At 34.1% G+C, this 23,227-nt stretch overlaps 5 long non-coding RNA genes across 9 annotated transcripts; 2 read left to right on the forward strand and 3 right to left on the reverse strand.

Annotated features, from left to right (window-relative positions):
• Window positions 1-476: 476 nt before the first annotated feature.
• On the reverse strand, window positions 477-3,951 carry LOC109192566. Of its 3 annotated transcripts, none has more exons than XR_002056124.1 (9): window positions 3,867-3,951; window positions 3,186-3,324; window positions 2,933-3,017; window positions 2,706-2,797; window positions 1,904-2,156; window positions 1,732-1,818; window positions 1,396-1,583; window positions 1,228-1,297; window positions 477-682 (listed from the first exon to the last, which is right to left on the reverse strand). It is a non-coding gene; the product is annotated as an uncharacterized LOC109192566 (long non-coding RNA). The 3 variants fall into 3 exon arrangements; XR_002056123.1 differs by having other exon boundaries at window positions 677-713; XR_002056125.1 differs by lacking the exon at window positions 2,706-2,797 and having other exon boundaries at window positions 677-713.
• Window positions 1,154-18,995, forward strand: LOC109192570. The gene is made up of 3 exons (XR_002056129.1): window positions 1,154-1,231; window positions 5,320-5,325; window positions 18,986-18,995. It is a non-coding gene; the product is annotated as an uncharacterized LOC109192570 (long non-coding RNA).
• LOC109192571 lies at window positions 6,200-9,140 on the forward strand. Of its 2 annotated transcripts, none has more exons than XR_002056130.1 (3): window positions 6,200-6,364; window positions 7,794-7,869; window positions 8,727-9,140. It is a non-coding gene; the product is annotated as an uncharacterized LOC109192571 (long non-coding RNA). The 2 variants fall into 2 exon arrangements; XR_002056131.1 differs by having other exon boundaries at window positions 8,742-9,140.
• On the reverse strand, window positions 11,877-12,657 carry LOC109192569. Its single transcript, XR_002056128.1, has 3 exons — window positions 12,516-12,657; window positions 12,028-12,171; window positions 11,877-11,923 (listed from the first exon to the last, which is right to left on the reverse strand). It is a non-coding gene; the product is annotated as an uncharacterized LOC109192569 (long non-coding RNA).
• Window positions 18,996-20,916: 1,921 nt separating the features above from the next.
• LOC109192568 lies at window positions 20,917-23,227 on the reverse strand. Of its 2 annotated transcripts, none has more exons than XR_002056127.1 (8): window positions 23,008-23,227; window positions 22,644-22,828; window positions 22,372-22,458; window positions 22,147-22,278; window positions 21,616-21,750; window positions 21,447-21,520; window positions 21,211-21,332; window positions 20,917-21,120 (listed from the first exon to the last, which is right to left on the reverse strand). It is a non-coding gene; the product is annotated as an uncharacterized LOC109192568 (long non-coding RNA). The 2 variants fall into 2 exon arrangements; XR_002056126.1 differs by having other exon boundaries at window positions 22,635-22,828.

The following is a 23,227-nucleotide window of genomic DNA, read 5'->3' on the forward strand; positions in this document are numbered from 1 at the left end:
AATTGACAGTTAAAGATCCTTAATAGAACCAACATATTGTATGTGAATGATCTAATAATTGGCAGTTAAAGGGGGCCAAACACTGCTGAAAATTTGCTATTTTCCGACCACCGAAAAGTGGTCGGAAATAGCCTTAATTAGGTCGGAAACGCCTATTCCGACCTCTTTTCCGACCAATTTGGGTATCCGGAAAAATCCCCCTAGCTATTTCCAACCACCAGAGAGAGTGGTCGGAAAGAGTAACCACTTTTCTAAAACCGTCGGAAAAAATGGCCAAGAGAATAGTTAGGCGGGTCCAAATTTTCCGACCACCGGTGGTCGAAAATTTCGACCACTTTGGTGGTCGGAAAACTGGACGCAGTCAATAAAAAAAATTCATTTCACTACAGAGGAATCCTCTGTAATGAAATCAATATATATATATATATATATATATATATATATATATATATATATTGTTCCAAGCTGGTAAAATATTTGCTGAAAAACATAAAATACACATTTCATATGCTTGAAGAGAATTCATTCATCGATATACAGTTGAAAATTTAAAACAAGTCAAAATATGGCATTTCTATTAGTCTCTTAATTCTAAATGTATAAACAGAAAAGACACAAGTTCCCAGGACATATTTGAAGTATGGAAGCAGCCTGTTCAATCATCAGTGTTTCTAGTGTCCTTCTGCAGATTAGGCATTTTCACTATTAGGCAGCTGAAAGAAGCAGAAATATATTAACAAGCTAGCTTTATCATGTTTCATCTCAGATTTTGAATTGCACTCTATTTTTAAATATCTAACAAGGGATGGTTAGAGCTCTCTTAAATGGAGTAATGCAGTTCAACATCATTGCCTCATTTGTTAAACACATGGAATCAACCAACTCATTCAGACATAACAAAGCTTTAGCTTTTACCCAAATTTAAAAATACTAATTTGAGGAGAATAAATTAATAAATTGTTAACTATTGGTCTATTCTTAAGTGTTACTACAAATGAGTTATAAGCATCTATATAAAGTTCTAAACCATAAATGGATAATAACTATTAAAGTCTTGGACAACAAAAGCTCCAAATAAAGGGACTATTATTAAGGTCAAATGAAAGCAATTTCTCAAGTATAAACAAAAGGCAATTGTAGCTCAAACCTTGGATATGGTAAGCTAAATACTCTCCTATTACTAATGAGATTTATTCAAAACTCATGTACCATGGAGTAGTAGGTTACCTTAGTCAAGCCTTTGATTGATTCAGCTGTCTCTTCAGATAAGAACCTCTTCAAGACATTATATACAAAGCTGTCAAAGATTATAAACACTGGTTATGCAAGAGAATTAACAATAAAAGCAATACACAAGATTCCATTATGAGAAGTTGGAATTTATATAATCCTTACGAGGGAGGCCTCGCACTCTCAAGTTGTAGAGTAACAACAGTTCTCCATGGAAGTGAGAAGTGACCGAATCTTGATCCCTCATTTTCTTTCTTGCTTCCCTTCCTCCTATTCAGCTTACCTTAGATATCTTTTGTGCTACTTTCTTCTTTCTTCTTCTCATATGTTTCTACTACTTGCATGCTGCCTATCTGTCAGTGATCTTTGTTTTGTTAAAGAGATGGGAGGATAGGAATCCTACAGGCAGTCACAGATTTCCTCATTATTATAAGTAAACAGTAAAATCCGATAGCAGTTGCTCTCCTTCCATGGAAACTATCACTTGGAAGTTTAATGTACCTTTATTATTTGTTGCTCCACTTTTGTCACTTGTTGCACTTCCTCTGTCTTCACATCTTCATGAACTTGGTATCGGTTTTCAATTTGCTAGTCATTGAGGGACAGTGTGAGTTGTATAGAAGTTTTACATCCAACACTACTCAGAAAGAAATAAATATTGGCATGTTGTTACCTTTAATGCTGAATCTGCTTGGTTTGAGTTTGCTACATGCTCTACAACTACTCTTTGAGTGTGGAGAAGCTCATTTTCTGACTCCAGATCCTTGATCTTGCTCTTTAGTCTGATTAAGAAAATATCTTTAAAAATACCTGCTATGAACTCATCAGTGTACCCCCCTCTTTCTTGGCATCAATTAGTTGTACATCCATTTGCGATGTTCCGATATATTAGCCATATAAAACAACTATTTCAGTTTGGTATCAAACTGAAACAATAGATAGAAAATAATAAACATTAATTTAATAATATTTTAAAATCTGAATAATTCTATATTCTCAAATTGTGTTAATAATATGAGTACTGTATCACTGTTCTTACCTCTACTGGAGATGTAGATGAGTCTATGGATGTTGATACAGCACCTAGCCAAGCTTCCACAAAGGAGCAAGAAAAAGAAATCCAAAGCTGTGGAAGAGCAAGAAAATTATGCAGCATTTTCTTTAAGCAAGAATGAATTATTAAGAAAAAAAAGAAAAGAAAAAGGCTCAAATCTTTATGAAATAGCTGGATAAAATTTTACCACCGGGATGAGTACACAATCATAATTTAGATGGTTTTTTTTTGCCTCGTAAAACTCATCTTGTTTGTATAATGAGCTAACATATTTCCCTAACACAAATGAAAGTCCGCATTCAAAAAAACCCCCATTAAGTTCATGGGAGTACATCTTGGCCTCTGTTTTAGCAGGAAGGCTAATATACTTCAGTCTTTGCTCCCTTAAGCATTATAACATAATTTCTTAGTTGGGATTTACCTGTCAGCTACCTTTCCAATTTCACCACCTAATGCGTCCACTTCAGGTACGAGCTGGGACTTTGCAAGCCCACCAACAGCTGGGTTACAAGGCTGCAAGGTTTTCAATTACTTACTGAATCTTTCCAAAATGTGAAGCAAGCAATCTCAGATTCTCTTTGTAAGCTACTTGCTGTAAAATAATATCAAAATGTGAAGCAGACGATCTCAGAAAGACTGAACACTCACCTTTAGCTAAGGATTGTTGTCTACAGCCAATGGATTGTTTAAATTATCAACATCAGAGGCACTGAGGTAGAAGAGGGGGATTCACCTAGAATGCAATAAGAATTACCATAAGAGTCATGTCAAAGAAACAAAACTAAAGCACATCATTAAGACTCGTAAATGCTGCTAAAACTAAAGCACATCATAAAAATCTGCTAACTTGTTCATCTCAAAAAAATAACAGATTCATCTCAAAAAAATAACTTGGTGTTACTCAGTTTCTTCTGGCTGTGTACAACATTCTTTAATTAGCTGCTTTTGTTCTTCATCTTTCCCTGTCTTCTGTCTTCTGTTTGTGTTGCTGGACAACAGAAATTTGATCCGCGGAAGTCAAGAAGTGAGCTATTTTACCTCTGTAAAACCAAATAATTCAGTAAATTTCCTGAATTGCAAGAAAAGGAAAAAAAATTACTAGATCATAGATAACCACAATTCAGTTCAAATTGAGTCGAAATCAAAATCAGAATACAAGGGTTATCTATCTCCTATGTCTCCTCATAGTACTGGTTAACAAATAAATCAATAATGACAATAAGCCTCTGTTTGCACATTTATACTTCGACTTTCCTCTCAAAAGCTTTTAAAAATTAGGTGACCTAAAGGAGATACCAGTATTCTAGCCAAGAAATGCTGCTTCAGACCTCACAAACCAGAAATTTGATTAAACAAAACACAAATAAGATAGCTAAATAACTAATTTCAAAGCTGTGGAAGCAACTACTATGTAAAATTAACATACAAGTAACATACCACCGAACCCTACAACCAACCAACCCTAAACCACTGACCAAGCAGAACTAAAGCAGGAAGAAGCAGAAGAACTGTAAACTCAGTGAAGATTTTGGACAAAATTAAACATGAATTACAGCATTCAGGCTTTAAACTAGAAACAAACCTTGTTTTACAAAGATTCACGAGAAGGTGTCTTTGTGTAGTTCACTGACGCTTTGCGAGTAAACGAAGCATTTGGCTTCTGATCCTGCAAAAGTCACAAGCAAAGATTCAAATAGGAATAGATAGGAAAAGATTCACAGAAGCACTAAATTCGCAAATAAGATTGATTTGAGGGAGAGAACGAATATGAACATAGAACACTTACTAAGAGGGAGAGAAAGAGAGGAAATATCTTCCGTATATTATGTCGATGACAAGCCACGGGTGGAGAGGCGCAGACGGAGAAGACTGAGCGATGAACGGAACTGAGCGGCGATGGTGAGAGACAGAGATGCGAGAGCTTTTTTAGGTGAGAAGTGAGAATAGATGAGCGGCGGAAATGAAATGAAATGAGGGTTAAGTCTCAAGTCTCAAGTCTTAACGTCTAATCTTAGCATTATATACAATAAATAATTTCTATTTTTTTTAAAGACCATTTTCGACCACCAAATAGAAGGTGGTCGGAAAATCCAACATTTTTCTGTCCAACCCAATCTTTTGACGGAAAATTAAAATAATTTCACTTTTTGCGACCATTTTTATGAGTGGTCGGAAAAGTGGTCAGAAAAATGATAATTTTCAGCAGTGAAGGTTGGTTTAATTTGGACTGCTGCGTCAAATATCCTCCCTACAGCAGACAGTTAGTAGTGGGGAATGGGGATTGCATCTGGTCTGAATTTGAGTGAGGAATGTGAGTTAGAGGTTTGGATTTTTTGTTCATTAGGTTTTGAAAATTATTTGCACATGCCAAATCGAGCTGTTATTACAATACAAGTATACTGTTAATATTTAATTTATATCTATGTCTATGCAAATGTTTGAAAATAAATTTGTCTATGCAAATGTTTGAAAATAAATTTAGATCGAAGTTCGTTCTCTATTAATTTGGTCTTTGATTATTAATTTTTTTTTATAGTCTCTTGACTTTTAAATTGTTGTCACAGTCCATTTGATCTAATTCATCTTAAAGGGTAAAATTGTCATCTTTATTATTTTTTCTTAAACTTCTCGGAAAGAGAACAAAAAATAAAAATTTTACTTTTTAAGATAAAACACTTGTCTAAATTTTGGTTATTATTGATGACTGAAAATTATATTAGATTGGCCAAACATGACAATGTAAGAGAAATGTCAAAAAACTCTCAATAATAGAATTGGATTCCCATACCTCATGTCATGAGTCTCAAGCGATCAAAAAAATCATTAGCATATGTGCATACCTAACATTCCGTCGCTACTTTAACAATGGAATGTATCCGTCGTTAAATTCGTCAGTATTTTCACGTTTTTTTGTAGTCACTAGTACAGATTTGCACATCCGCTACCCTTGTAAAGGGCTTTCCGCTACCTTTGTACAAGGGTAGCGGATGTGAGGGACGCAGAAACCCTTAAGGTTTCCGCGTCCCTTGTAAAAGGGTAGCGTATTAGTAGACTATCCGCTGCCCTTCTTCAGACAGAAGGGTAGCGGATGCTATTATATAATTTTTTTTTATATTTTTTCTTCTAATTCATCCGCTACCCTTTCTTCTTAAAAAGAGTAGCGGATTACTTTTTTATTTTAAAATTAATTTTTATTTATAAAATCCCCAAAAAAATTTTAAAATCCTGTACGTACAAAATTATATTCACAAATTACATATCATCACAATGCTAACCATCAATAAAATATTATAAACACAATACTAACCATTGATAAACACAATATTATCAATAATACACTTTCAACATTCTCATAATCCATCCAAATACTTTCAACACATACAATACTCTCACAATCCATCCAAATATATAAGTTAACACATTACCTAAACAATTTTAACCAAAAGTGAAAAGAAAGGTAAAAATAATTATAAAATATGATGACTGCCAAAGGAGCTTCAATTCACCTCTTCTAGATCTCCAAGCATTTTGCTTTCTTGAATATTGTTTGAATCTGGAGAATTATTGAAGATCCTACCAGTTAGGTGATGCTAATTCCAAGAAAGTGCTTAAGCAATTAAAGATAACATCATATTCTAGCTTTTATATATATATATATATATATATATATATATATATAGATTTTGAATCCAGTGAGGTCACTATATTCAGGTAAGATCGTGAGATTCGATCATGAGCATCCATTTCTATATTTGAAGGGTTTAGATTGATAGTTTATTTTATTGGTAAATGGCTGGTATCCCATATACTTAGGGGTAGATGGGTAATTTTATAATGTCATTAATTGTATTACCGTGTGTAGATCACTCGTGATTCTCCTTTCCTTATGCGTTACATTTTCTGTTCTTTTCAAAAGTCGCACCTTTTTGCGTTTTTCTCGGTGAATATGCAGTACACGAGTCGTGGCCCAGGATTCTGAAATTCTTCCTGCCGGTGTCCATAGCCCTTCAATCTCCATGGCTGGCTCAACCACCAGGCAATCTAAGCGTCGAATGAGTACTTCTTCAATTGTTGTTCAAGGTATTTTCCTGCTTATTGTTGTTCATCGTTTTTGGTGTTCGCTTGATCGCATGATGGGTTTGGGGTTGTGGGTAGGGTTGGTTTCCGGTAGGCACTCACCGCTCGCCAGCAGGAGTCGACACCGGTCGTTTGTGGGCGATGTCGCCGACAGTAGTCGACACTCGCCGGAGTTTTATGGAGTCCGACAGTGTCTGACTCTGCCGCTGGTGAATGTCGTTCTCTAGCGACGGCAGTTGTCGGCGCCTCGGTAGTGCTCCGGTGATTGTGAACCACTGTAGGGTTTTATCTCCAGGGTTCATAGGTTTTTTTTTTTTTTTTTTTTTTTTTTAATTTATGTTCCTGTTTAATAATCTGGTTTTCTTTAGAGTCTGTATTTTTTAGGTGGGTGCATGTGTGTTTTGTGGTCTGTGCTTTGGTGAATTAGGTGTGTGCCTATGAATAGATGTCATTTGATTTTGGTTTGTGTGAGATATATTCATATATTCTTAAGATGGGTTGAATATCAATGCTACATAACCTGAAAACCAATTAGCTGCAAATATTAGTGTTGTGTATCTTCAAAAGGACAATTCAAGTAATAATGTGCAGCAAAGTCAATGAATCTCTGAATGTCAAATATGAATCCGGTGTAAACAACATAAGAGAAACAGGAAAAATAATCTGAACTTTGGCCTGAATGATGGTCTGTATATCAAAATGATATTATATGGACTTCCAATTAGAGCCAATTGTTAAAGGTTGATGATACTATACACAAACCACCAAAACAAAATAATTTTAAGTATTCATATTATATGGACTTCCAAACAGAACATGTGTCCCCCTCCCCCAACTGTAGTTTGTATTCATACATGCATCTGAGGATACACAGTAACATTAATTTTAAGTATATTCATTCCATCATATTAATTAAATTGTTTTCTGTAATCAGATATTAACTTCATTATTATTTTGGTATGATTTGAGTCTGTTAAACTTGATTGAGAAAAATAAATATTTTTACTATATTCTGTCAATTATTTACGAGTAGTCATTCTTCGTTGTCAGTTGTTATTTCTTTCAACATTTTGTTATTTTTCACATAAATTTGAGGATTTGGAGAAAAATGGGTGTGTTGACTTACAATAAAATTTTTTTATCTCTAATGAAAATACCGGTTTAATTGGATTGGAGTTAAAAGTAACTAATGGAAGTTCTTAAATGGTCGTGTGATGTGGTATAATAATTACTGGTTGTATGCATTTTAGTTGCAAATACCCTTCTAGACTGAAATTCACTGTTCCTTAGTCTAGCTATTATCTGGAAACATTCTTTATTTATTTAATTTTTAAATAACTCAGTCTAGCTATATGGATCTTTATGACAATACACAGCTGTATATATGCTTTTATGATATTACCAGCCATTTGAATCTAGAATTATCCTACAGTGCAGGATTGGGAAGATGGATTTAATGATACAGCAACCTTATGCAAGAAAATATATGCTGAGCATGAAAACCTTTGGTAAGAAGTTTGGTGCAGTAGTCTCTGTATAATTGTTACATGAATCAAACTAGTAGAAATGTCAGGATCACTACAAACAACTTAGCATGCATCGTCTGTTAAAACCAATGCCTGCATATCACCATATTTTTATTTATATTTGGGTTTCCCTATACAATCATTTCCTGTTGATCAATTTACAATAACCTTAAAGTTGTTTCATCTTATCCACTATTAACATATTCTGATGTTGATAGTACATGGCATACTTGTAGTTGTGCTAGGTGGAGAACTAGCACAAGCCCAACTGCAATAACGCACACGCCAAAAACTCAAAAATGATCCGTGTGCGCTGTACTGGTTGGGTGTGTGCTCGGAGTTCCTAATTGTTACACATCATTCACTCTACCGTCTACACTTGACATCCCTACCGTGTTATGCACATGCCAATTTGCTTAAATGTAAACTAAAAAATGTTGATAGTAAATGTAATATTTTTCTTTTCGTTTACTGTTTAAAGATGACAGTACAGTGTAAAATAATTTATAATTGTGTTTTTTTTCTTTTTGATGTGCTAGCATGTCGTATGTGCACTAACGTAGGTAGTTTTTTGTTTTTATGTTTTGTGGGGACTACCCTTTATTTTTTTAGGTGTATATTATCACATTTTGCTATGTGCATGTCGTTTACATGATCGCGTTTTGCTGTGTGCATGGTAGTTATGGTGTGTGTGCGCAATGGAATATGTTGCACACTACGTTATCATTTTTATTATTATTATTATTATTATTATTATTATTATTATTATTATTATTATTATTATTTGTTTTCTTGATGTGTTTGTGTTTAGACCCTTTTTTGTGTGTTTGTGCATTAAGCTTGGGTATTAGTAGGGAACAATGTTGAAGAGAATCCAGATGTTGTGGTAGCTATCTCATCGACCGATGACTTTGTTTCTCCCCCTGTTGTCGTGTCCAATCCTACCCAAGTAGACCCGCGCTTCGGACGCTTCAGATGATGGGCTTGCTGTGGATGGCGTAAAACTCTTCCCGGCTTCACGTTTCCTGGGATTTCCCTTGGACGGTTGTGTATTGTTCCTTTTTTTTTCCTGGTAAAAAATGATGTTACAGCCTCGCGCACATGCCCAACTGTACTACTGCACACGCCAAAAACTCAAAAAGAAATAAGATGGGTATCATAAGCACTGTAATGGGGTTTTCTTATTTTTGGATTTGGGAACACATTTTGGATTCTGGCTGGCAATGTCATGGTTAGGTTTTTTTTTTTTTTTGTTTTTGGGTTCTCATTTTGCATTCTTGTTTATTTTCGTTTTTAGTAGATAAGGATTACCTTTTATACCAAGATGCATATGATTTTGTTATAATTATAATTCGTACAGTACTTAGCAGTTTTAGTTCTATTTTTGTAATTACTTTTTTTTTATTGCTAAGAACGTAAATGTAATCTAGAGGATACTCCTGCTTACTCTTATCTACTATTAACAGAGTGGCATACTTGTTGTGCTAGGTGGAGAACTAGCACAGGCCCAACTGCAATAGCGCACACGCCAAAAACTCAAAATGATTTGTGCGCTATAGTGGTTGGGTGTGTGCTCGGAGTTCCTAATTGTTACACATAATTCATTCTACACTTGCCATCCCTATCGTGTTATGCACATGCCAATTTGTGTAAATGTAAACTCAAAAATGTTGATAGTAAATGTAATATTTTTCCTTTCGTTTTCTGTTTAAAAATGACGCTATAGTGTAATGCACAAGTCCAACTGTTCTAACGCACACGCCTAATATTATTCTAACGCACACGCCTAAAATAAATGAACACACCATACCACATAACTGCATACACGTAAAAATGCACACGCAATATACCATACATGCTCACACCACCATTTTATATTCTTGCTAGTCGATATGTTACAATGTTCCATTGAAAAAAAAAAGGACAGGTCATTCCCATAAATGAACAACCCACTTGTAAAAAAAAATCGTGGCCTACATGTTACAAAGTACCATTATAAAAAAATTTGCAAACGTCTTTCCACATAAAAGCACACACCACCGTCAAAAAACAAAAAAAAAAAAATCTCGGAATTTTGCACACGTCATACCACACAAACGCACACGCATCTCTAAAACGTTCACACACCTACGTAGGAATTTGAAAGAAAAAAAATAATTGACAAGCACAATACTAGAGCTACTATGCACTTACTATCTATTCAAAATGCAAACGCCAGTACAAACAATTTTTTTTTTATTGGTTACGTAATTTCAATAAACTTGCACAAGACCAAAAAAAAAAAAAACATAAAAATGCACACTCAATGTTATAGTAGTTATCAAAAACACAATGTTATGCACACGACCGAATAAAGTAACGCATACACCGACAAATAAAAACCATCGTAACATTAACCTAAATTAAAATTACAGATTTATCATTTCAAAAAAAAATTATAGATTTACATTCCTGTGTTGGCACGTTACTGCTTCAATAGACTTAATTATTACAATCCCTTATATTATGGTAAAAATTCTATTTTAATTATAACCAAAATTAAACACCATAATAGAATTACTCTTTCACCCTTCCCTTTTAAATTTATCCTTAATTAATTGATATTTGACTTTCAATCCTATCCATCCATTGAAAATTTATTAATGGATAAGATGAGATCTCATGATCTCATCTATCAAGAGGACCTCATGGGATCCAAAGCCTATATATATATATACCTCTTACTAGCATTCAAGTGCATTTATGAGGCTGGAATGATACTATAGAATATTTGAGAATAGGTTGTTCAGACTGATACACAGACCTCTATATAATATTCAAGCAAGCGTTGTGCACAGTTCATATATTCTAGCACTGCCTGATCTATGCTAGCTCTGAAACCAATTTATAACAACCTTGGCATGTAAATTTTTCCCTAAAACAATATAGCATGAAACCCTCACACTGAAAGGAGTCCATTATATCTATAAAAACAAACACAGCTCAAATTTAGGGTGAAACCAGACATTCCAAAGGAAAAATGAAGAAGAGAGGAGAGTAAAACAAAAAGCACACCATATATATATTGTTATAGGTTGCAACTATTAGTGTGTGTGTGTGTGTATGCATGCACAACTACACAAGGCAGAAATTGATAGCTCCAAGAATATGTATACCTCTTCTTTCAAAAGATTATATATGCAATTCATATCTGCAGTCATCTAGCCTTCTAAGATCAGAACTATCCACAACCCACACCAAACCGTCAGTTTGTTCGAAGTAGTTCCTCCAGTAGGACCTTATGGTTTTTTGGCCCCCAACATCCCATATATTTAGTGTATACCTGCCAACAGTCAATTCTTATAAAAGTTCAGAGAAATACTACCAACAAGCTAAGATAAGAAGAAATCACTGTTTCAACAATTTGATAAATAAAACCAAAATCTTATACTTAAAAAAGTTTTTAAAAAATGTTCGTTGTACAAAGGAAAGTTTTTCATCTCTTAAGTAAAAACAATGCCTTAGTAGACACAAAACCTGCATTACTCAAAGTAATTCAAGTTTTATAAATTTATTTGCTACGTGTTGCAAAATATAATCAAGGAACTATTTCCAATTAAATATCCAATGCACATTGCTAATAGAATACCCCCACATGGGCATCAAGAAATGTTCTCATTCCACGGAAAGAATTCGATAAACAGCAACATCACCATTAATAGGATAATTAAGATTAGAGCTTTCAAGTGCTGTAAAACCCTTGCCCAAGCAATTATAGCGCTACGGTTGCAACTTCTAACATCAAACAATTATTTCAATTCCCAGCCTGGTACATAATAATTTCCTTGTTCAACACATAAGGAGAAGTTTCATTTACTTTAATGGAATGCCACCAACTCTTACTTTAAAATAAATAGTACCGTACTATACTTACCAAGCAGGCAAGCACCTGTTGGGCTGTTAACCGCTTCTTAGGGTCAGGGTCCAGCATCTGTTTCATGAGGCTTTTGGCACTCCCCGTAGAATTGCAAGAGCTACCCCGGCCCCTGTTCGGTTTCTGCAGCACACATATTCAATAGCAACAACGATGAGACTTGAACCCGACATACAGCCAAACCCGAAAAGACTTGCATACTATTGACGATAAGTCGATAACCATACCAGCCCAAAATGGAGGCACCCCACACAACAAAATTTAAAGGATCACACCGGCGCTCCAAATATCAACCTCTGGTCCATAATTCCTCTTCAACACCAAGGGTGCCATATAGTATGAACTTCCAACAATCTCACTAAATCTCTCCCCTGAAAGATAACCAAAGATTCAAGCTTTCTATGTTTCCTCAACTGCTGTGGATTAGAATTGTTACTAATAAGTTCAAATGGTAAAAAGAAACACATTAACCACCTCAGATTAAACCATTTGAGGAGAAAGTAGAAACTTTCGACAGGCTACCTAGACATTATTAAAGTCACAAACAAATGTAAAAATTTGGATATTGTAAAAACTCTCAAGTAAATAACAGAGCAAAATTGAAATCAAACCAAGTTTGAAACAAAAAGGTGGAAAATTCACGAAATTTAAAATCAATTTCTTCATAGAACCCTTATGCAAGAAATTATAGGAAAGTAAAGAAAATTGAACATACCAGGCTTGAAAAACATAGACAATCCAAAATCAATAATTTTAAGTGCAGAATTCTCCTTCTTATTCGCGAACAAGAAATTCTCTGGCTTCAAGTCTCTATGCATTACTCCATTCGCGTGGCACATACGCACCACCTCAGCAATAGTCTTGGCAACCTATGTAAGTTACGTGGGAAAAAGAGTGCCCCCCTCAAATCCCCCGATTCAAAAGCTTTGAAGGAATTCTGTTGAATCCTCAGTAAAGATAATGGCTTAGCCACTTAATATCAGAGAAATTAATCCTCCGTATAAGAGATATGCATCTTCGACCACTTGGAGAACAAGTTATGTAAAAGTCATTAACTACAGATAAGGGGAAAACAAAAGCAGAAACCATACTGTGGAGACGGCGGATGAGGGCGTGGCGGCGGTGAATCGATGAGACAGGTGTCGGCTGCGGCGGATGAGGGCGTGGCGGCGGTGAATCGATGAGACAAGCGTCGGCTGAGGGAGTTGATAAGAGTCTAAAAGTTTATAATTTCACATTGCATTTAAGCTTATTTTTCTTGTTATTTGTTATAATTTTGTCCGAAGTATCTTCATTTGATTCATTTGTGTGCTTATGAGTAATTCTTGATGATTTAGATGAATTGAGTGATTTTTGGGGCATTTCGGATGCATGTAGAGTCAATGGGAGTCAATGAGAAGCTATGAAGATGGAGAAACACCTTTTAGAGAGCCAAATTATGGTGTGTTTATTGGTCTTGATCATTTGGACAAACAAAGGCAAAAGTGGAGCAAAAGAGCAAGAAGTTGAAATTTCCGCACAAATCGTCCACTGCTCAGTTTTTTGATCATATCTCTGCGTAGGAATGTCCAAACCAAGTGAATTTTATATCATTGGAAAGCTAACTTGAAGGGCTACAACTTTGATTCAAGCATCAAAGGCTAATTCAAAGGTTTGGAAGGTGAAAACTGGCCTAGAAGACGACCTCAGTGCACAGGCAGTGCACACTGCCTGTGGCCACGGGTCTGGCCACTGGGCAGTGTGCCCTGCATTTCTGGCCACGGGTGAAGCCACGCCCGTGGCCACACCCGTGGCCAGCCCTCTGCAACTTTTTGCAGCCCGTTTTTTACCCTTTTAAGAGGATTTTTCCACCCCAAAACATACTTTTCATTACATCTTTCATTTCCCTTTCATTTCTCTAGTTAGGGTTAGTTTAGAATAGCTTAGATTTGTGTTTCCTTTCCATTTCCAAGCTCAAGAACATTGCAAATCTTGGATTTCAAGACTTCAATAGAGAAGTTTTCTTATTCATCTCTTCTCTTTACTTTTCATCTATGCTTTCAATTTCTCTTTTAATATTGTGTATCTATTGTTATATTATGAGTAGCTAAGTGTTTTGTGACTAGGATTTGGTTTGATTTCTTGCTATTGATGCCTATTTGAGTTGTATTGCATAAAGGGGTTTATTTGGGTGATCTAGGGTTGTTGGGTGAAATGGGTTTGTTGAGAAATTTGTGTATGATTGTTGGATCCCAATTATATGCTTGATTTGGAGTGTGTTTGTTGCTATGAGAGTAGAGCTTGTACACTAGCCACACATTCACACACTTAATGCCCAATACGAGAGTATTTCGGGTATTAAGGAGAATTTATGCCTTGTGTTCTTGCTTGGGCAACCTTGGGTTGAATTGCCACGAGAGTGGAGTTCAATGTGAGGTTGCAAGTCCAAATAGCTACGAGAGTGGTATTTGGACACTTTTGTGCATCTCACTTACCCTGTGCCTTGTTTAATTCCCTAATCTTTAGAACAATATTTGACATCTTAGCTTGAATCAACCAAGTCACGGTCCTTTGTTTTACTTGTCTTATTTGTTATTAGCTTAATCATATCAAACCAACTCTTTATCGATAGGTCTAGCTTCTAAAAGGGTAGTTTTAGCTTGTGCTTAACTCCACTTTACATCAATTCCTAACATTACAAGAGCCATCTCCAGTGGAACGATATCTAAACTCTATACTGTGATTTGATACTTGATGGATGTGTGAAAAATGTCCTCATCAGGAGTCGCTGGTGAGGTGAGGTGAGGCGTGTCCTCGCCGGGAGGGATGTGAGGACGGAGACTGTCGTGAGGTGCGGTGAGGTGAGGACGGAGAACGACTGTATTGAACGAGGGTTGTGAGGGTTTTCGATCGATCTGAAATTTGATTTTTTTTTATATTATTTTTTTTAGATATCGTTATGGATATTTATATTAATTAAAAATTAATATAAGTATCCGCTGCCCTTGCTACGCGAAAGGGCAACGGAAACTCTTTTCGTCTTTTTTTTTTTTGGGAAATCCGCTACCTTATTTTAAAAAGGGTAGCGGTTTCTTATTGATTTATTTACAATTATGCCACCGTCTCATTTTTTTAAAATAATACACTACCCTTATTTAAAGAAGGGTAGCATAAACTCATATTTCTTTGCTCCATTTTGTACTAGTGAGTGAAAGGACACTAGTCCAGACTTGACAAAAAAAAAAAAAAAAACTATTAGACTATATTTGTAATTTTAAAGTAATTGAGTGTGTGTTTGAAAATCCAGAAAATAATTTCAAATGTTTGGATGCACTAAGTAATTAGTCAACGGAAAATATTTTTCATTGACTGGGAAAAATCTTTATATTTTCCGAACCAAGGCTACATCGACGAAGGAAAATGAATTAAACACATCAAGACAATTTTCTAGAATGTAATCAAACGATACAATTTTTGAAAAATGACAGTTTTATAGCATCTGTTGTAACTTGTAAGAGAAACCTCAATAGTAGGGTTTTTGAAATGACTTTTGAGGGGCTAAGTATGAGAGATAGAAGGGATAGAGAAGAAGAAGAAGAAATGTGAGAAAAAAGAAAAGGAAAATAAACTCTTGACACAAAAAAAAAAATAATAAAAAAAAAATCCCACGAGTACGGAATTATTTTTACATTTCGTTTTCGACTATTAAAATTTTCAGATTTAGTCATATGACTTTTAAATTCTTGCCACATTTGATCCCCAACTATTTAAATTTTCAGATTTGGTCCTACGACTTTCAAATCATTGCCACATTTTGTCTTCGACTATTAAAATTTTCATATTTGGTCCCACGACTTTAAATCATTGCCATATTTTAATATCGCGAACCGGATCCGGAACCACCGGTTCACGGTTCAGGATGTAGTTTTTTCGATTCATAATTTTAATAAATTGAAATTCAAATATTGGGTTCTAAATTTGAATCATAACCGGAAATTTTTAATTCGATTGCTATAGTGTCGGATTCAATTCGAATCAAACCGTGGTCATCCCTACGTATACGCAATAATTTGTTGGAGAAGAAAAATAAATAAAATATTTATTTTAAGATAGAAATGTTAATTTAATATATCAAAAGAAAAAATAGTCACTTTTAAAATAATTGAGGAGATTAATATGCTTACATAAATAATTCAGAAAAAAATACTATAAATATATAATTTAAGGGAACAAGTGTCATTTTCCCTTTATTAAAACTATTGAGATTTTCATTGCAAAATATTTAATCCCTCATGGTTATTGATGACACAACCTTGAATACTGTGTCTGTTCATTTTCAAAATAAAACTCGCAATTATAAATCATTAAAACGACATGTTGGTACACTATATTATATCAAATTTCAAATTATAATAATACCCTAATACCTAGAGTCTTGGAGGCATTAAATTACACCTCATAGACGGTTTATTTATTTTTTATATGATTTTTAAGTAATTAAAGTAAATGTTATGTGTTTTCTAATTATGTCCCTCACTTTTGGAAATAAAAACAATAAATAAAGTAAAAGTCATAGAGGGTAATTCGAAAAAAGTAGAATGATGGTGATGTTCAATTTTTGAAAGAAAATAACATTTTGGGATAAACTAAAAAGGAAAGTAAGACAGATAAAATGAGACAGATGGAGTAAATAACTAATAAATAATGGTGCATGTATTTGCAGAATCAAAACACTCCTATAAATAGTACAAAGTTCATATAGTCTACTGCACATACGAAAGCTTCTTCAAAGAGTTAATTCCAGTAATGGTCCTCCAACTATATTGATTTTTCAAAATTAGTCCTCGACTTTAAATTTAGACACTTTACGTCCCTTGACTTTCAATTTCTTTCCAATTGAGGTCCTTTCGTTAGATTACGGTAAATTGAACTTTAAATGAAAGAGTAATGTAGTTATTTCATCTGCCTAATGTATAATTCTTCGTATTTCTTCCTTGTATACGCAACTTCGAGCATCAGATTCACTTAATTGCTTAATCCCTAACGGAATTTTGTTCTTCGAGTGGATTTAGTGATTAAGCAATTAAGTGAATATGATGTCCGAAGTCGCGCATACAAGGGAGAAATACGAAGAATTATACATTAGACAGACGAAATGGCTACATTACCCTTTCATTTAAAGTCCATTTTACCGTAATCTGACGAAAGGACCTCAATTGGAAAGAAATTGAAAGTCAAGGGATGTAAAGTGTCCAAATTAAAAGTCAGGGACTAATTTTGGAAAATCAATATAGTCGGAGGACTATTATATTGCTGGAATTAACTCTTCTTCAAACATAAACTATGCGATTTCTGTTAGAAAATGCCCTCCCAATACATCCTTGCTTCTCAAGTTAGCCTTGTCTACATATGAGGAGAGTAATACGAGTCCGGTTGGTCAGAACATACGAGGAGAGCAATACGAAGAGGTAAGGTTAATACATATAATACAATTATATCTATTCTGATCATATGAATTGTTTATTAATAAATCAATGTTATTTTCTAATATATAGGGTACATACATACATGCAACTATTTCGAGTGATGATGTTCCTTGGGAATATGTTTATGTTCCTTCTGAACGGGAAAGCTTGATTGGAAAGGCTATGGTTGGGACTGTCAAGAATGAGAAACTTGCATAGAGAGACTGATGATTCTGGAAAGGGAAAACATTATATGTTTTATATTATTTGGTTTACTTGGTTCTGGACAAAAAAAAAAAAAAAGTTTGGGTATTTGTTTTATTTGTTTACCATAACTGTTATATTTCTATTGCCTATTACTTTTATCATAATTTCAGTCCTTTCAAACCTTTAAAGTGCAACACTTCATGTTCCAGACATACACTTGGATATGAGAGATTATTGAAGCCCTCAGACCTTCAAGCCTCTGGAATTATAAAGTCGGATTTTATTGTATGAAAGTATGTAGACACCAATAAATATTATTTTTTGTTTTTTGTAAAATTTTATATGTCTACTTTAATTTGAATGTTTTTTTCGGTGTAATATTTTTCTACACTGCAGTATTAAAATATCTTTTCTACCAAACGAGAATGGGAAGAACAGTTTGGGAAATGAAAACTTATATATGCTTATAAGGGCATAATTAACATGTTAAGTCTGTCAATTGTATATTTAAGTTCATCAGTTTTGAACTTAAATAAGCACTTATGTCAATGTTTATAAGGGCAGAATAAACACTTATGCTAAAGTTTTTTTTTTTTTTTTTTTTTTTTTTTTTTTTTTTTTTTTTTTTGAAAACACTTGTGCTAAAGTTAACTGTATCATGAGTGCAAACTTTGTTCTTATAGTGGATTTAGGAAGTGAACACTTATGGCAGCTTGTGATGGTATAAAGAACAATTTGAGGTTGTAATAAAACTTCATACCTCTTATTTAAACCATAGGTAAACATGTCAAAAATTATTTTATTTTCATATGTATAGAAATATACGAATATATATACATGACACATGTGCGTAAATATTTGCATGTAAATACTATAACATTTGCTGGAAATATTTGCACGGGTAAATACTAGAACACTTTTAGCCTTTTAGGGTTTCAAATAAGGTACATCTATACATTATAATAGTGAAAGGGAGATTCTATTTGCACCACCCTAATTGCTATTTACACCACTTATTTAATAGGTGTGATAACTTTTAGGTGGTGTAAATAAAAAATTGCTATTTGCACCACCTTCATTAATTTTAGTCCAACATTATATTTTTAACAAATATTTATTATAAATGACACTTTTTCTCTTTAGGTATATACTTTTAACACTTTTTCTCTCTTAGTTATTCATGTATCCACATTTGCCTCCTAGTTATATTAAAAGTGGCATGTTTTCTTCCTTTTATGTTTGATAGACATTTTTACCCTTAAAACTTAATATTTCATTTATTTTTTCTTCTCCAACAAATTATTGTTTATATGTATGGATGGTCACGGTTCAGTTCAAACAATTTTTTTTTATTGCCAGTTCAAAATTTATTTATTTATTATAAATTTTATTTCTTATTTTTTAAAAAAATAAATTTAATAATTATTTTATTGTATTTTATTTTTTCGGTTTTGAATCGTAAGCAAAGTCAAATGGAGTTGTTCTAATTTGCAATCACACATGTTATATATTACTCTTCCGAACTTCATTCCAGTTAAAAGGGAGGGGGGGGGGGGGAATATTGATTTCTTAGGCTTTCGCAATCATATTGAAGTTGACAATCCATTACGTTCCAATGGCATTTTGGAGTGTAATTTTATATCTAAGATTATGTTTGATTTCTCTCTTTTTGAGGAATGCACACCTTCATTAGAGGACATATATACTAGTAATCTACAATTACTTTGATTTAACAGCAATTGGTTTTTATTGTTAAGTTTTGGCCTATTCGCTCGTTGGTTCTCGTGTGATGCTTGCACGGTTATACACCCGGAATTGCGTATGTATATGTATGTGTGTTTGTAGGTGCATAGAGGGGGGAAAGGAAGGAGAAGAAGAACACCAAGCTATAGCATAACAATCATGTAAGTGTGTCCCTTTTATTCATCTTCACTCACTTTATATAGTGGTCATATACAACCTTTCAAGTACACAACATCAATACATGATTAAAGTGATTAATATAATTGAGGGAGCAAATGTGGATAAACAAATAACTGAGAGGAAAAAAAGTGCTATAATCATATAATTCAGAGGGAAAAAGTGTACAATTTTTCCTTAACCGGAAATTTTTAATTCGATTGCTATAGTGTCCGGTTCAGTTAGAACCGAACCGTGGTCATTCCTACGTATACACAATAATTTGTTAGAGAAGAAAAATAAAGGCAGAAGTGTCGAATAGGCCCATCTACTACTGCGAAATGCTCAATTTCCACCACGAACTAAATTAAGTGTCAAATAGGCCTATCTACCAATTAAATTTGTTCGATTGACTTTTTTTACAGGTTGCTAACAGGTTACCTATTCCATTTTTAAAAATAAAATAAAATAAAATAAAAGATAATTTCAGTCACCGGTACAGCCGATGGCAACGTATTTCACAGACAACCGTAGCTGAAATTCTTTTTTATTTTTATTTTTATTTATTTTTTTATTTGCTGAAATTCCTGTTTGAGGCCTTCTTGCCGATAGTGGTGCACCCAAATATAATGTATAAAATTGAGTTTTTACATCATTCAAACAAAAAGAAAGGGCCAAGAAAATATCCAAATTTGGATTCAATGAAATAAAGGTGGTCATACATTATCAATGAACATTTTTGCATCAGGCATAGATACAAGTCAGTTACAGAATCTAGTTCGGATTAACGAGGTGCCACTACAAGAAAAATGCACATAGACAACGGTCAATAACCGTTGTCGTACGGGTATAATTTCTGTTGTTGAAGTCGGTGTTGTTGTAAGTCCCGCGCATAGACAACGGTTTTTTAACCGTTGTCTTTTCTAGAAACAACAACGGTTTTTTAACCGTTGTCTATTAAGTGTTGTTGAAGCTGGTGTTGTTGTAAGTCACGCACATAGACAACGGTTAATAACCGTTGTCTTTTCTAGAAACGACAACGGTTTTTTAACTATTGTCTATTAAGCGTTGTTGAAACCAGTGTTGTTAAAAGTCACGCACATAGACAACGGTTAATAACCGTTGTCTTTTCTAGAAACGACAACGGTTTTTTAACCGTTGTCTATTAAGTGTTGTTGAAACCGATGTTGTTAAAAGTCACGCACATAGACAACAGTTTTTAACCGTTGTCTTTTCTAGAAACGACAACAGTTTTTGAACCGTTGTCTATTGAGTGTTGCTGAAACCGGTGTTGTTAAAAGTCACGCACATAGACAACGGTTTTTAACCGTTGTCTTTTCTAGTAAAGACAACGGTTAAAAACTGTTGTCTATTGAAGGTTGTTGAAACCGGTGTTGTTGAAAGTCATTGGCATAGACAACGGTTTTTAACCGTTGTCTTATATATCAAAGACAACGGTTAAAAACCATTGTTCGCACATTCATAGACAACGGTTTTAAACCGTTGTTTTTAACCTATTTTGATTTTAAGCATAATATAATAAAAATAATTTATTCAAACGCCATAAATATCAAAGCATCAATTCATTAGTACAATCATCTTTTACAAGTATGTAAAGTATTTCAAAATACACAAAAATTCATCATCTACTTTAAAATACAATGAACAATTCCAATCACTAAATCTAAATATTGTAGTGACCAAAGATACATTTTCAAGAAAGACCTTATGCGCTTCATGGTTCTCATTACATAGACACAAGCATTTTTCCTGTCAATGTAGAAGAACATATTGGATAGGAAGTATATAAAAATGTGGCAAGAGAACTGTCAAAGAAGAAAAATTCACTATTTGACATACGTAGTCTAATTAGCGTCCTTTGTAAGAGATGTCTTTGGCCAAGCTCCCATTTGAAGTATATGAAATGACTCATACACCCAGATTGAATAGCCTCATTAGGAAGATGGTGCCAACACTTCAATCTGTAGCATGTACATGTGGAACCACAACCAAAATAGAGCAAAGTAATGATGATTTGTAGTTTTATTTTGACTCATCTTACATGAATATAAGTAAAATAGATAAAGAATACTTACAATTACTGAACTTGGTGACTGCTTCATCAAGAAGCTATTAAAGGAAAAGCTTTCAATAGTTTGCCCAACATAAACTAAAACACAAAAATCTTGTACTAATTAATATTAATATTAGTAGTTTAAAAGAAAAGAACAATCATTGAAATCAATATAATGTTCAAAATTCTACCCAGTGATGTTTCTCTTCATTTTGTGGCCTCATTATTTTCATCCAATCAGTAAAACATTTCTTCATGTATGCAAGTTGCTCAGATCCACCTCTGGTAAGATTTGAAGGTCTATTAGTTTCACCCATTTCATTGACCTGTTATATCATACACAGCCTTCAAGTTATGTATCAGAAAAATAAGAAATAGATCAATCACTCATGTAAAGAAGTAAACAGGATGGACATTTAGCCAAACCAAGGAACCTGTAATTAGTTGGTAACAGGTTAAACTCCAAAGTAAACAAAACAGAACACACATGACTAAGTAGAAAGGCAAATTGATGATAGACAGAGGCATATAAATGGAGAAAAAACTGGACCATAACATCAACATATCAGCATTCACTAATAAAATAGATTTAGACTATAACTAATTTAGGAAGGCACATACACAAGCACAGTAATAGGGGAGAAAAAGAAGGAATGGAGACTAAATATTGGGCAGTTTAACTTTTAATTATCCCAAAATAAATAAAGAGGAGATCATTTAACCTGAATAATTGCTATTGTCACGACATCCAGGATATTGTTTGTGGTATAGCTGTTTGATTTAAGCCCGGTCTATTTAGGTTCAGTGTCAACAGAGCTTTTGGTCCAAAATGCAAATATATATGAATCCAATACCTATTAAAAATATAAAAGCAAATTTTATCTTCTGGGTAACATGAAGGGAAATAAAATCATAATTTCATATATAGAACCTACACATTAATTTACCTCCCATCTTGCCACATTATCAAGTTGATATATCTTTAGAGTTCTGCTTGTAGCAGGCTCAAGTATTCTAATCCCATCAAGTCCAATCTGAAACAAGATCACAAACCCATCACTAAGTGCTTGTGAATAGTGAATTTCAAGATTATCAGACAAGCATAGAGAACATTTATAATTCATCACAGAGCAGCAGATTTGACATTCAAAATTCTAGCAATTCAAGCAAATGCAAATATCAATAATGCATTACGATAACATTCACGAACCTGACATACCACATCCATGTCAGTCTGGCCATGGAAAACTCTCAGAACCCTTCTATTCCTTCCCACCTGGAATATTAATAGGTCGTCCATAATCATCAAATAACACTTCACTGGATAACTCCGATCTACTACCACCATATGTATCGGCTTTTCCCAACCGGTGCCTTTTTAGAATTACTCCACTGATTGCTCATCTGAAATCAACACAGAAAAAAGTCAAGAACTCCACACTAACACTTACGAACCTATACATCCACACAGGTGCGTAAAAATAACTATCACATAAAGAATTTAGGGATTAATGAAATTATGATTTAGGGATAAATAGAATTAAGATTTTAGGGATTAGGGTTTAAGATTTGAGTAATAGAACCTGTAGCGCAGCAGAGACGGCGATGTCGACGAGCGATTTTGACGGCAAACACCCAGGCGTTGGGAATGATTGTCGCGACGTTGGAGTCTTGGGCATTTTTCTTGTAGTAAGCGGTAGGCGACGGATTTAGGTTTTGGAGATGGAGGAACGGTAGAGGAGATGGAGGTTGAGGTGGGTTGAGAAAGGCGTAAAGGCGGAAAGTTGAGAGGGAAAATTTTTG

This window comes from Ipomoea nil, unplaced genomic scaffold, assembly GCF_001879475.1.
Source record: "Ipomoea nil cultivar Tokyo-kokei standard unplaced genomic scaffold, Asagao_1.1 scaffold1770, whole genome shotgun sequence".
Classification (NCBI taxonomy): domain Eukaryota; kingdom Viridiplantae; phylum Streptophyta; class Magnoliopsida; order Solanales; family Convolvulaceae; genus Ipomoea; species Ipomoea nil.